This window comes from Bufo gargarizans, chromosome 6 (assembly GCF_014858855.1).
Source record: "Bufo gargarizans isolate SCDJY-AF-19 chromosome 6, ASM1485885v1, whole genome shotgun sequence".
NCBI classification, from domain to species: Eukaryota; Metazoa; Chordata; class Amphibia; order Anura; family Bufonidae; genus Bufo; species Bufo gargarizans.
The window spans coordinates 1,204,820-1,218,449 of NC_058085.1; positions in this window are offsets into that span (position 1 = coordinate 1,204,820).

Genomic DNA, 13,630 nt, shown 5'->3' on the forward strand with positions numbered 1-13,630 from the left:
CCTTAACCCCTCCGACCGCCTAACGCACATGTGCGTTCCGGAGGTGGCAGCGCTGCGCACAGTCACGCATATACGCGTCATCTCGCGAGACGCGAGATGACGCGGAATGCGCGCGCGCATGCGCAGTTCGCGCCGGCATTTCGCACAGAAGTATTTCGTCAGCAACCTGCCAGCCAATGATCGTGGCTGGCAGGTTGCTGATTTTTAAAAATCCAATCAAAGTGCCAGATAACAGATCATATTTGTAAATATGATCTGTTATATGGCTGCCTGCTCCTCTGCTGGTTCTTTTCGTCGGTTGGATCCAGCAGAGGAGCAGGCTTCACAGTGAGTACACCAAACACTACACTATAGCCCCTGATCACCCCCCTGAACCCCAATTAACCCTTTGATCACCCCTTTGATCACCCCTGTCAATCACAAGTGAAAAGAAAAAAGTGATCAGTGCAAACTGTCACTTTTTTTTTTCACTGTTATTGACCGTTAGGTTTTAGGTATAGTTTAGGTCCCTTGGTTAGGTAGTTAGCGATCAGTTAGCGCCCAGCCCACCGCACCGCAGTCCGTTATTCGCTGATTAGCGTATCGCTAATCAGCATTTGTACTTTTATAGTATCTGGAAGTGATCAAAACTGATCACGGTCAGATCTATAATTGTATTAGTGTCACTTTAGTTCGCCCTCCACCCAAAACGCAGTGTTTGCCCGATCAGGCCTGATCGGTCGCCCACACGTGCGTTCGCCCACACCTGCCCCACCGCAGTGACAAAAAAAAATTTTTTTTTTGATCACTGCACATTCACTTTACACGCACTGCGGCGATAAAAAAATCAGTTTTGATATTTTTTATCAACCGCAGCGGCCTCCGGTACTTCGCTAGCCTCCCCTTTGTAAGACAGGCTTGCTTTTTTTTTCTTGGGTAGTCTCAGGGAATACCCCTAAATTTAGTTGCCCACATGTCTAACAGGGGGTATTCCTCTGAAGAGGCCTACAGGCTTCTGACCCAGTCGGATGAGGAGTGGGAACCCTCATCTGATGAATCCAGCGGGTCAGAATACGAACCTGTAGAAAGCAGTGGCTCTCTGACCCAAAGTTCGGACGAGGAGGCTGAGGTCCCTGATACCACCAGGCGTACCCGGCCCCGTGTCGCTAGACCGCAGGTTGCGCAGGATCCGCTTCAAGAGCAGCAGAGTGGGGCTGGTGCTGTCGGATTACGTGGTGAGGCATACACCAGCAGCCCAGCCCTCCCTGGACCTAGTACCAGCACTGCCGTACAACCTGGTGAAGTAGCGAGCACCAGAAGGGCAGTTGAAGCTGGTACGGTGGCACGTGCAGTAGTGACCCCGTCGCAGCCACCGCAAAGACGTGCCCGTAGAGCCCCTAGAATCCCAGAGGTGCTGGCAAACCCTGATTGGCAGTCCCCAACTTCAGCCGCACCTGTAGTTTTCCCTTTCACTGCCCAGTCTGGAGTTCGGGTTGAGACGGCTCAGATCGGTTCGGCCCTGGGATTTTTTGAGCTGTTCTTGACTGCGGAGCTTTTAGACATAGTTGTGGCCGAAACAAACAGGTATGCCACACAATTTATCACCGCTAACCCGGGAAGCTTTTATGCCCAGCCTTTCCGGTGGAAACCAGTCCAAGTTTCCGAACTTAAAACTTTTCTGGGCCTCCTCCTCAACATGGGCCTGACAAAAAAGCATGAATTGCGGTCATATTGGTCCACGAACCCGATTCATCACATGCCCATGTTCTCTGCTGCCATGTCCAGGGCACGTTTTGAGGCCATCCTGCGGTTCCTGCACTTTAGTGACAACACCGCCTCCCGTCCCAGGGGCCACCCTGCTTTTGACCGGCTCCACAAAATTCGGCCCCTCATAGACCATTTCAACCAGAAATTTGCAGATATTTATACCCCAGAGCAAAACATCTGCATAGACGAGTCCCTGATACATTTTACCGGGCGCCTTGGCTTCAAACAATACATCCCAAGCAAGCGCGGCCCGGTATGGGGTCAAATTGTATAAGCTCTGTGAAAGGGCCACAGGCTATACCCACAAATTTCGGGTCTATGAGGGAAAAGATCAGACCCTGGAGCCGGTCGGTTGCCCTGACTACCTGGGGAGCAGTGGGAAGACAGTTTGGGACTTGGTGTCACCCTTATTCGGCAAGGGGTACCATCTTTATGTGGACAATTTTTACACAAGTGTGGCCCTCTTTAGGCATTTGTTTCTAGAACGGATTGGCGCCTGTGGTACCGCGCGAACTAGTCGCGCGGGCTTCCCCCAACGGCTCGTTACCACCCGTCTTGCAAGGGGGCAGAGGGCCGCACTGTGTAACGAAGAACTGCTCGCGGTGAAATGGAGAGACAAGCGTGACGTTTACATGCTCTCCTCCATTCACGCAGACACGACAATACAAATTGAGCGAGCAACCCGTGTCATTGAAAAGCCCCTCTCAGTCCACGACTATAACCTCCACATGGGAGGGGGTCGACTTCAATGACCAGATGTTGTCTCCGTATTTAGTTTCCCGACGCACCAGACGCTGGTATAAGAAGGTGTCTGTATATTTAATTCAATTGGCTCTGTACAATAGTTTTGTTCTCTACAGTAAGGCTGGGAGAACTGGATCCTTCCTCAAATTTCAGGAAGAGATCATCGAGAACCTCCTGTATCCAGGAGGTTCCGTGGCCCCAACCACCAGTGTAGTTAGCCGTCTACACGAGCGACATTTCCCCAATGTCGTTCCTGGTACCTCAACATAACAGTCACCCCGAAAAAGATGTCGTGTCTGTAGCAGGAGTGGAATAAGGCGTGACACCCGCTATTTCTGTCCTGACTGTCCGGACCACCCTGCCCTATGCTTTGGAGAGTGTTTCCGGAAGTACCACTCACAGGTACACTATTAGCATAGGGATCATCTCACCAGGACAGGCACACAGGGCTATTAGGGCCCATTCACTCACTGCTGCTGCAAACGTCTCCTTTCACATGGGACAAAGTGCATAACGCACTTCGCCACATCTTTGGGCGATTTGCGCTTTGCACATTGACCCATGGGGAAGGAGAGGTTTGTTCTATAAAGGTAAAAAAACAAAAAAACACACCAGTAAGCAAACACGTTAATGTTCAGTTAAAAAAGGTAAAGTTTATATGTTCTGTTGCAAAATTAATAAAATTATTGCGTTGCGGCCTGGTTTTTTATTTTTTTTTATTTTTTATTTTTTTACCTTCCAGGTGGACCAACCGATTGACTAGCTGCAGCACCGATGTGCATTCTGACAGAAGCATTGCGCTGCTGTCAGATTACACGCAAGTCGGTGTATGCGGCGCTGCAAGACGGGATTTTCTCCTCTGCAGTGACAGATACGTTTGCCGAGGCATACGAGCTGAGGAGGAGTCGGCGTTCCTATGCTTTGGCAAGCACTTTGTATATATATATATAAAAAAAAAAAAAAAATCCCGGCAATGATTTATTCATCCACATCGATTGATGTGAATGGAGAAATCTGGTTTGCCAGGGCATACGAGCTAAGTGGGTATGGATGTAGGGCGGAGCTCCTATGTCCTGGCAGACGCCTTTCCCCTCCATTTTTTTTTTTTGGCAGAGATTTTTTCATCCACATTGATCGATGCGAATGAAGAAATCTGTGCCGTTCATTTTTTTCTTTCAGCCCAGAGGCTGAACGGAAAAAAAAATCTCATTACCTGTATGCTCAATATAAGGAGAATAGCAGAAACTCCTAATGCTGGCCATACATGTAATGATTGCGGAGACCCTCAAATGCCAGGGCAGTACAAACACCCCACAACTGACCCCATTTTGGAAAGAAGACACCCCAAGGTATTTGCTGAGGGGCATATTGAGTCCATGAAAGATTAAAATTTTTGTCCTAAGTTAGCGGAAAGTGAGACTTTGTGAGAAAAAAAAAAAATAATCAATTTCCGCTAACTTATGCAAAAAAAAAAAAATTTCTATGAACTTGCCAGGCCCCTCATTGGATACCTTGGGGTGTCTTCTTTCCAAAGTGGGGTCACATGTGGGGTATTTATACTGCCCTGGCTTTTTAGGGGCCCTAAAGCGTGAGAAGAAGTCTGGGATCCAAATGTCTAAAAATGCCCTCCTAAAAGGAATTTGGGCCCCTTTGCGCATCTAGGCTGCAAAAAAGTGTCATACATCTGGTATCGCCGTACTCAGGAGAAGTTGGGGAATGTGTTTTGCGGTGTCATTTTACATATACCCATGCTGGGTGAGAAAAATATCTTGGTCAAATGCCAACTTTGTATAAAAAAATGGGAAAAGTTGTCTTTTGCCAAGATATTTCTCTCACCCAGCATGGGTATATGTAAAATGACACCCCAAAACACATTCCCCAACTTCTCCTGAGTACGGCGATACCAGATGTGTGACACTTTTTTGATGCCAAGGTGGGCAAAGGGGCACATATTCCAAAGTGCACCTTTCGGATTTCACCGGTCATTTTTTACAGATTTTGATTGCAAAGTACTTCTCACACATATGGGCCCCTAAATTGCCAGGGCAGTATAACTACGCCACAAGTGACCCCATTTTGGAAAGAAGACACCCCAAGGTATTCCGTGAGGGGCATGGCGAGTTCCTAGAATTTTTTATTTTTTGTCGCAAGTTAGTGGAATATGAGACTTTGTAAGGAAAAAAGAGAAAAAAAAAAAAATCATCATTTTCCGCTAACTTGTGACAAAAAATAAAAAATTCTAGGAACTCGCAGTGCCCCTCATGAAATACCTTGGGGTGTCTTCTTTCCAAAATGGGGTCACTTGTGGCGTAGTTATACTGCCCTGGCAATTTAGGGGCCCAAATGTGTGAGAAGTACCTTGCAATCAAAATGTGTAAAAAATGGCCTGCAAAATCTGAAAGGTGCACTTTGGAATATGTGCCCCTTTGCCCACCTTGGCAGCAAAAAAGTGTCACACATCTGGTATCGCCGTACTCAGGAGAAGTTGGGGAATGTGTTTTGGGGTGTCATTTTACATATACCCATGCTGGATGAGAGAAATATCTTGGCAAAAGACAACTTTTCCCATTTTTTTATACAAAGTTGGCATTTGACCAAGATATTTTTCTCACCCAGCATGGGTATATGTAAAATGACACCCCAAAACACCTTCCCCAACTTCTCCTGAGTACGGCGATACCAGATGTGTCACACTTTTTTGCTGCCAAGGTGGGCAAAGGGGCACATATTCCAAAGTGCACCTTTCGGATTTCACCGGTCATTTTTTACAGATTTTGATTGCAAAGTACTTCTCACACATATGGGCCCCTAAATTGCCAGGGCAGTATAACTACGCCACAAGTGACCCCATTTTGGAAAGAAGACACCCCAAGGTATTCCGTGAGGGGCATGGCGAGTTCCTAGAATTTTTTATTTTTTGTTTGTCGCAAGTTAGTGGAATATGAGACTTTGTAAGGAAAAAAGAGAAAAAAAAAAAAATCATCATTTTCCGCTAACTTGTGACAAAAAATAAAAAATTCTAGGAACTCGCAGTGCCCCTCATGAAATACCTTGGGGTGTCTTCTTTCCAAAATGGGGTCACTTGTGGCGTAGTTATACTGCCCTGGCAATTTAGGGGCCCATATGTGTGAGAAGTACTTTGCAATCAAAATCTGTAAAAAATGACCGGTGAAATCCGAAAGGTGCACTTTGGAATATGTGCCCCTTTGCCCACCTTGGCAGCAAAAAAGTGTGACACATCTGGTATTGCCGTACTCAGGAGAAGTTGGGGAATGTGTTTTGGGGTGTCATTTTACATATACCCATGCTGGGTGAGAGAAATATCTTGGCAAAAGACAACTTTTCCCATTTTTTTATACAAAGTTGGCATTTGACCAAGATATTTTTCTCACCCAGCATGGGTATATGTAAAATGACACCCCAAAACACATTCCCCAACTTCTCCTGAGTACGGCGATACCAGATGTGTCACACTTTTTTGCTGCCAAGGTGGGCAAAGGGGCAAATATTCCAAAGTGCACCTTTTGGATTTCACCGGTCATTTTTTACACATTTTGATTGCAAAGTTCTTCTCACACATTTGGGCCCCTAAATTGCCAGGGCAGTATAACTACCCCACAAGTGACCCCATTTTGGAAAGAAGACACCCCAAGGTATTCCGTGAGGGGCATGGCGAGTTCCTAGAATTTTTATTTTTTGTCGCAAGTTAGTGGAATATGAGACTTTGTAAGAAAAAAAAAAATCATCATCATTTTCCGCTAACTTGTGACAAAAAATAAAAAGTTCTATGAACTCACTATGCCCATCAGCGAATACCTTAGGGTGTCTACTTTCCGAAATGGGGTCATTTGTGGGGGTTTTCTACTGTTTGGGCATTGTAGAACCTCAGGAAACATGACAGGTGCTCAGAAAGTCAGAGCTGTTTCAAAAAGCGGAAATTCACATTTTTGTACCATAGTTTGTAAATGCTATAACTTTTACCCAAACCATTTTTTTTTTTTGCCCAAACATTTTTTTTTTATCAAAGACATGTAGAACAATAAATTTGGTGAAAAATTTATATATGGATGTCGTTTTTTTGCAAAATTTTACAGCTGAAAGTGAAAAATGTCATTTTTTTGCAAAAAAATCGTTACATTTTGATTAATAACAAAAAAAGTAAAAATGCCAGCAGCAATGAAATACCACCAAATGAAAGCTCTATTAGTGAGAAGAAAAGGAGGTAAAATTCATTTGTATGGTAAGTTGCATGACCGAGCGATAAACGGTGAAAGTAGTGTAGTGCCGAAGTGTAAAAAGTGCTCTGGTCATGAAGGGGGTTTCACCTAGCGGGGCTGAAGTGGTTAACCACCTCCGGACCGCCTAACGCAGATTCGCGTTCCGGAGGTGGCAGCCCTGCGCACAGTCACGCATATATGCGTCATCTCGCGAGACGCGAGATTTCCTGTGAACGCGCGCACACAGGCGCGCGCGCTCACAGGAACGGAAGGTAAGCGAGTGGATCTCCAGCATGCCAGCGGCGATCGTTCGCTGGCAGGCTGGAGATCCGAATTTTTTAACCCCTAACAGGTATATTAGACGCTGTTTTCATAACAGCGTCTAATATACCTCCTACCTGGTCCTCTGGTGGTCCCTTTTGTTAGGATCGACCACCAGAGGACTCAGGTAGGTCAGTACAGTCGCACCAAACACCACACTACACTACACTACACTACACCCCCCCCCCGTCACTTATTAACCCCTTATAAACCCCTGATCACCCATGATCACCCCATATAAACTCCCTGATCACCCCCCTGTCATTGATCACCGCCCTGTCATTGATCACCCCCCTGTCAGGCTCCGTTCAGACGTCCGTATGATTTTTACGGATCCACGGATACATGGATCGGATCCGCAAAACGCATACGGACGTCTAAATGGAGCCTTACAGGGGGGTGATCAATGACAGGCGGGTGATCACCCATATACACTCCCTGATCACCCCCTGTCATTGATCACCCCCCTGTCATTGATCACCCCCCTGTAAGGCTCCATTCAGACGTCCGCATGATTTTTACGGATCCATGGATACATGGATCGGATCCGCAAAACACATGCGGACGTCTGAATGGAGCCTTACAGGGGGGTGATCACCCATATACACTCCCTGATCACCCCCTGTCATTGATCACCCCCCTGTCATTGATCACCCCCCTGTAAGGCTCCATTCAGACGTCCGCATGATTTTTACGGATCCATGGATACATGGATCGGATCCGCAAAACACATGCGGACGTCTGAATGGAGCCTTACAGGGGGGTGATCACCCATATACACTCCCTGATCACCCCCTGTCATTGATCACCCCCCTGTCATTGATCACCCCCCTGTAAGGCTCCATTCAGACGTCCGCATGATTTTTACGGATCCATGGATACATGGATCGGATCCGCAAAACACATGCGGACGTCTGAATGGAGCCTTACAGGGGGTGATCAATGACAGGCGGGTGATCACCCATATACACTCCCTGATCACCCCCCTGTCATTGATCACCCCCCTGTAAGGCTCCATTCAGACGTCCGCATGTGTTTTGTGGATCCGATCCATGTATCCATGGATCCGTAAAAATCATGCGGATGTCTGAATGGAGCCTTACAGGGGGGGTGATCAGTGACAGGGGGGTGATCACCCTGATCACCCTGATCACCCCCTGTCATTGATAACCCCCCTGTAAGGCTCCATTCAGACGTCCGCATGTGTTTTGTGGATCCGATCCATGTATCCATGGATCCGTAAAAAATCATGCGGATGTCTGAATGGAGCCTTACAGGGGGGGTGATCAGTGACAGGGGGGTGATCACCCTGATCACCCCCTGTCATTGATAACCCCCCTGTAAGGCTCCATTCAGACGTCCGCATGTGTTTTGTGGATCCGATCCATGTATCCATGGATCCGTAAAAAATCATGCGGATGTCTGAATGGAGCCTTACAGGGGGGGTGATCAGTGACAGGGGGGTGATCACCCTGATCACCCCCTGTCATTGATAACCCCCCTGTAAGGCTCCATTCAGACGTCCGCATGTGTTTTGTGGATCCGATCCATGTATCCATGGATCCGTAAAAAATCATGCGGATGTCTGAATGGAGCCTTACAGGGGGGGTGATCAGTGACAGGGGGGTGATCACCCTGATCACCCTGATCACCCCCTGTCATTGATAACCCCCTGTAAGGCTCCATTCAGACGTCCGCATGTGTTTTGTGGATCCGATCCATGTATCCATGGATCCGTAAAAAATCATGCGGATGTCTGAATGGAGCCTTACAGGGGGGGTGATCAGTGACAGGGGGGTGATCACCCTGATCACCCCCTGTCATTGATAACCCCCCTGTAAGGCTCCATTCAGACGTTCGCATGTGTTTTGTGGATCCGATCCATGTATCCATGGATCCGTAAAAAATCATGCGGATGTCTGAATGGAGCCTTACAGGGGGGGTGATCAGTGACAGGGGGGTGATCACCATGATCACCCCCTGTCATTGATAACCCCCCTGTAAGGCTCCATTCAGACGTCCGCATGTGTTTTGTGGATCCGATCCATGTATCCATGGATCCGTAAAAAATCATGCGGATGTCTGAATGGAGCCTTACAGGGGGGGTGATCAGTGACAGGGGGTGATCACCCTGATCACCCCCTGTCATTGATAACCCCCCTGTAAGGCTCCATTCAGACGTCCGCATGTGTTTTGTGGATCCGATCCATGTATCCATGGATCCGTAAAAAATCATGCGGATGTCTGAATGGAGCCTTACAGGGGGGGTGATCAGTGACAGGGGGGTGATCACCCTGATCACCCCCTGTCATTGATAACCCCCCTGTAAGGCTCCATTCAGACGTCCGCATGTGTTTTGCGGATCCGATCCATGGATCCGTAAAAATTATACGGACGTCTGAATGGAGCCTTACCAGGGGGGTGATCAATGACAGGGGGGTGATCCGGGAGTCTATATGGGTGATTACCCCCCTGTCATTGATCACCCCCCTGTCATTGATCACCCCCCTGTCATTGATCACCCCCCCTGTCATTGATCACGCCCCCCCCCCCGTAAGGCTCCATTCAGACATTTTTTTTGGCACAAGTTAGCGGAAATTATTTTTTTGTTTTTGTTTTTTCTTACTAAGTCTCATATTCTACTAACTTGTGTCAAAAAATAAAATCTCCCATGAACTCACCATACCCCTCACGGAATCCAAATGCGTAAACATTTTTAGACATTTATATTCCAGACTTCTTCTCACGCTTTAGGGCCCCTAAAAAGCCAGGGCAGTGTAAATACCCCACATGTGACCCCATTTCGGAAAGAAGACACCCCAAGGTATTCGCTGAGGGGCATATTGAGTCCATGAAAGATTGAAATTTTTGTCCTAAGTTAGCGGAAAGTGAGACTTTGTGAGAAAAAAAACCAAAAAATCAATTTCCGCTAACTTATGCAAAAAAATAAAAAATTTCTAGGAACTCGCCAGGCCCCTCATTGAATACCTTGGGGTGTCTTCTTTCCAAAGTGGGGTCACATGTGGGGTATTTATACTGCCCTGGATTTTTAGGGGCCCGAAAGTGTGAGAAGAAGTCTGGGATCCAAATGTCTAAAAATGCCCTCCTAAAAGGAATTTGGGCCCCTTTGCGCATCTAGGCTGCAAAAAAGTGTCACACATCTGGTATCGCCGTACTCAGGAGAAGTTGGGGAATGTGTTTTGGGGTGTCATTTTACATATACCCATGCTGGGTGAGAGAAATATCTTGGTCAAATGCCAACTTTGTATAAAAAAATAGGAAAAGTTGTCTTTTGCCAAGATATTTCTCTCACCCAGCATGGTTATATGTAAAATGGCACCCCAAAACACATTCCCCAACTTCTCCTGAGTACAGCGATACCAGATGTGTGACACTTTTTTGCAGCCTAGATGCGCAAAGGGGCACACATTCCAAAGTGCACCTTTCGGATTTCACCGGCCATTTTTTACAGATTTTGATTGCAAGGTTCTTCTTACACATTTGGGCCCCTAAATTGCCAGGGCAGTATAACTACGCCACAAGTGACCCCATTTTGGAAAGAAGACACCCCAAGGTATTCCGTGAGGGGCACGGCGAGTTTCTAGAATTTTTTATTTTTTGTCACAAGTTAGCGGAAAATGATGATTTTTCTTTTTTTTTCTTTTTTCCTTACAAAGTCTCATATTCCACTAACTTGCGACAAAAAATAAAAAATTCTAGGAACTCGCCATGCCCCTCACGGAATACTTGGGGTGTCTTCTTTCCAAAATGGGGTCACTTGTGGCGTAGTTATACTGCCCTGGCAATTTAGGGGCCCAAATGTGTGAGAAGAACTTTGCAATCAAAATGTGTAAAAAATGACCGGTGAAATCCGAAAGGTGCACTTTGGAATATGTGCCCCTTTGCCCACCTTGGCAGCAAAAAAGTGTGACACATCTGGTATCGCCGTACTCAGGAGAAGTTGGGGAATGTGTTTTGGGGTGTCATTTTACATATACCCATGCTGGATGAGAGAAATATCTTGACAAAAGACAACTTTTCCCCTTTTTTTTTATACAAAGTTGGCATTTGACCAAGATATTTTTCTCACCCAGCATGGGTATATGTAAAATGACACCCCAAAACACATTCCCCAACTTCTCCTGAGTACGGCGATACCAGATGTGTCACACTTTTTTGCTGCCAAGGTGGGCAAAGGGGCACATATTCCAAAGTGCACCTTTCAGATTTTGCAGGCCATTTTTTACACATTTTGATTGCAAGGTACTTCTCACACATTTGGGCCCCTAAATTGCCAGGGCAGTATAACTACGCCACAAGTGACCCCATTTTGGAAAGAAGACACCCCAAGGTATTCCGTGAGGGGCATGGCGAGTTCCTAGAATTTTTTTTTTTTTGTCGCAAGTTAGTGGAATATGAGACTTTGTAAGGAAAAAAGAGAAAAAAATAAAAATCATCATTTTCCGCTAACTTGTGACAAAAAATAAAAAATTCTAGGAACTCGCCATGCCCCTCACGGAATACCTTGGGGTGTCTTCTTTCCAAAATGGGGTCACTTGTGGCGTAGTTATACTGCCCTGGCAATTTAGGGGCCCAAATGTGTGAGAAGTACCTTGCAATCAAAATGTGTAAAAAATGGCCTGCAAAATCTGAAAGGTGCACTTTGGAATATGTGCCCCTTTGCCCACCTTGGCAGCAAAAAAGTGTGACACATCTGGTATCGCCGTACTCAGGAGAAGTTGGGGAATGTGTTTTGGGGTGTCATTTTACATATACCCATGCTGGATGAGAGAAATATCTTGACAAAAGACAACTTTTCCCCTTTTTTTTTATACAAAGTTGGCATTTGACCAAGATATTTTTCTCACCCAGCATGGGTATATGTAAAATGACACCCCAAAACACATTCCCCAACTTCTCCTGAGTACGGCGATACCAGATGTGTCACACTTTTTTGCTGCCAAGGTGGGCAAAGGGGCACATATTCCAAAGTGCACCTTTCGGATTTCACCGGTCATTTTTTACACATTTTGATTGCAAAGTTCTTCTCACACATTTGGGCCCCTAAATTGCCAGGGCAGTATAACTTCGCCACAAGTGACCCCATTTTGGAAAGAAGACACCCCAAGGTATTCCGTGAGGGGCATGGCGAGTTCCTAGAATTTTTTATTTTTTGTCGCAAGTTAGTGGAATATGAGACTTTGTAAGAAAAAAATAAAAATAAAAATCATCATCATTTTCCGCTAACTTGTGACAAAAAATAAAAAGTTCTATGAACTCACTATGCCCATCAGCGAATACCTTAGGGTGTCTACTTTCCGAAATGGGGTCATTTGTGGGGGTTTTCTACTGTTTGGGCATTGTAGAACCTCAGGAATCATGACAGGTGCTCAGAAAGTCAGAGCTGTTTCAAAAAGCGGAAATTCACATTTTTGTACCATAGTTTGTAAATGCTATAACTTTTACCCAAACCATTTTTTTTTGCCCAAACATTTTTTTTTATCAAAGACATGTAGAACAATAAATTTGGCGAAAAATGTATATATGGATGTCGTTTTTTTTGCAAAATTTTACAGCTGAAAGTGAAAAATGTCATTTTTTTGCAAAAAAATCGTTACATTTTGATTAATAACAAAAAAAGTAAAAATGTCAGCAGCAATAAAATACCACCAAATGAAAGCTCCATTAGTGAGAAGAAAAGGAGGTAAAATTCATTTGGGTGGTAAGTTGCATGACCGAGCGATAAACGGTGAAAGGAGTGTAGTGCCGAAGTGTAAAAAGTGCTCTGGTCATGAAGGGGGTTTCACCTAGCGGGGCTGAAGTGGTTAAGATGGATGTGAAAGAATCTGATGTGATTACTAATACCATTTCTCCTTGCAGTACCCCTGACCCTGAGATTGGGGCCAGGGAGGAGGTGTCTAATATGTTATTTGTCTTGCAGTTTAACCATGTCGATCCCCGCGACCATGTGTCTGTTCCAGTGTGTGATCCCATCGTTCCAGCCTCTAGTCATGAACCAGCTGTAAACTGTGATGTAATCCAGTTTTCCCCAAGGGTGGGGGCTGACGCTGCTCCTCCAACTTCTCCTGTGAGACACAGGAATGTAGAGGTCATGAAGCTGCAGAAAGGTCAAACCCTCCAGAGGAATCATATGAGCAAACATTCTAATTTCTTGTGTGATTTGTTTCAGGTTGAAGGCGCCGATATTTTGTGGATTCTTATATTCAAGATGAACATATCGGGCCAATAAGGGGTTTAATTGATGCAGGATCACAGGCTACTATCGTATCATATAGTTTTTTCCAAAAGGTTCTGGATTTAACAGCAAAAAGGCCCAGATTGAAATTGTTCTATGGCTCTTTGATAAATGTAGGTGGAGACACTTTACAGGTAAAAGGTACATCATGGTTGACATTTAGAATTGGCAAAAAGACCATTAGACACCCCACATTGATTGTGCATCTTCCATATGATCGGCTGATCATAGGAATTGACCTTATGAAAAGGTTGAGTTCCATAATAGACTTCATTAATGAAGCAGTTTGGACTCAGGTGAAGACACCCATTGCCTATGAATTCTCTTGCAATGCACAAACACGACA